Source organism: Choloepus didactylus, assembly GCF_015220235.1.
Source record: "Choloepus didactylus isolate mChoDid1 chromosome 25 unlocalized genomic scaffold, mChoDid1.pri SUPER_25_unloc1, whole genome shotgun sequence".
NCBI lineage: Eukaryota > Metazoa > Chordata > Mammalia > Pilosa > Megalonychidae > Choloepus > Choloepus didactylus.
In genome coordinates, this window is record NW_023637606.1 from 8,040,221 (window position 1) to 8,042,215 (window position 1,995).

A 1,995-nucleotide genomic window follows, 5' to 3' on the forward strand; every position below is an offset into this window, starting at 1 on the left:
AATCAATATCAAGGTACTAATCTCAGGTAATGTTGCATAAAGAGGTTGAAATATATAACTAAATGAACAAATATTATTCTAATAAAGGGGTAAAAGTCACTCCTTAACTTGCCTAATAGGCAGGACATTTCTAATTGGACAAAAGTGTGATCAAGGGAAGGGTTTTAATATCCAAGAAACACAATTCTCCACTTTGTTGAAAAAAAGAAAAGAATATTCTGGGGAGAACAACAGGGGCTGTATCTTCACACAAAGCCCAGGCTTTGGAGACACAAGGGACTACTGAAGACAGCTTCATCAGTTGTAGGCATGGTGAATTTTAATTTTATGGATGGAAAAGGTGCAAGATTGCTAGATTCACCTGATGCAACCTGGTCCCTTAGGGACACAGAATGAGCAGGTACCATTCCCATTCTCTCCTGACCAGAGTCCTAAAGGGAAATGATGGCTCAGGGGATGAAGTAACAAGAAAATATGCTAATAAGGGACACAGAGGAAATGTGCTAATGATCAGCAAAGGAAAGCTGTAAATATCTCCTCTGTTGCTGACTCTCATCTTCTGCAATTTGGGCTGCAAGGGATGTAGTTGTTTCTTTGGGGTTCTACTTTGACTACCAGATTAAAGCCTGACTTTTTCCTCTTGTCTTGTCTGGGGACAGAGCTTCAGTCTCCAACATCAACCTCCCAGGGAGGAATTCAGATGTCCCTAGAGCATCCTTACTGTAATACCTTATATGGGAGTGGGAGAGCCCAGCAGATAATGCAGAAAGGGCACAAAAGAATGGAAGCCAAAACTTTTTATCTACACTTACCTGGCAGGGGAGATACCAGGATCATGTAGGTGGTTTTCCCAGGGAGAGGCTTATCCATTGCATTCCAGATGGGCTGACCTCTGTTATTTACCCAAATGTGGGGAACTTGAATGCATAATTTTTGGTAATGGAGAACTGTGCTCACACTTTCCACTGTAAAAATAAACCAAAATATCATGAATCTTTTATCTGAGGTAATGTTAGAGCCTATCCAGTCTAGTCCAGAATCAAGAGATCTTTGTACTTGTTCTTGCTTGATGAATTAAATTTTTATTTGTTACATTAAAAAGTAAAATGTGCATTGGGTGGAGAAATGTAGGGAACATGGTTGAAAATCAGTGATGGGAACGGAAGACCAATTAAAGGAGGCAATTGGAGAAAGTGGTTCCAGGAAAAGCAGAACCTCTGTCCGATGAGTTTTGTCATTAAGAAAATTAAGGGGTATTATCAGTTCAGAAATGTGCATCAATGGTAGGGTAAATTTTTGATCATTTAAAAATTGGCTATATTTGAGTACGTTTCTGTACTGATGACAAATATCTAGATATTATATCTAAATATTACCTTGAAACAGAGTTTGTATACTTTGTGGCATGTTGCCATGATTTGTAATGTTAGCTATTCACAGGAAAAATATAATTTTTATTTAAGAGGTGTGCAGGGAATGCTAAAGTATAGTACATTGAAATAATTTCCTTACAGATGAGGTCTAATATATTTGTGAATTTGTTAACAATTTGCTTGCTCTGTTTCTATCTCTGACTTTGTTTACTGGGATCAGAAAGTTGTTATTCCTGTTTTTGCCTGTATATGTTGAAAGAAAAGCTAGTTTTTTCCACCAACTTTTCTCTTTGCTATGTAATTCTTTTCCATATATATAGAATGTATCTATGTTAAATGGTTACAAATTAATTAAGTTTGCTTTGTTAAATCTCTTGGTGCTATATTTTGTGATTCCCCCTGTTATTTTTCAAACATAGATATTAAGCATCATTTTTGTTAATAAATCACCTTTATATGTATTTCCATATTGTTTTCTTTGTTCCATTTTGTCTTTTGTGGTTAGATCTTTTTTTTCAAAGCATCATCACCTGTCACCATTTGGAAGACATCTTATTTTTGATACAAATAAATAAATAGAGCCTTTAACTTTTTCATTAGCATATTTGAATCAATGCATATT

The 1,995-nt window shown here is 35.7% G+C and overlaps 1 non-coding gene across 1 annotated transcript; it reads left to right on the forward strand.

The window, feature by feature from the left end:
• The first annotated feature begins 804 nt into the window (after positions 1-804).
• On the forward strand, positions 805-966 carry LOC119525502. Its single transcript, XR_005214975.1, has one exon. It is a non-coding gene; the product is annotated as a U1 spliceosomal RNA (small nuclear RNA).
• The last annotated feature ends 1,029 nt before the right edge of the window (positions 967-1,995 follow it).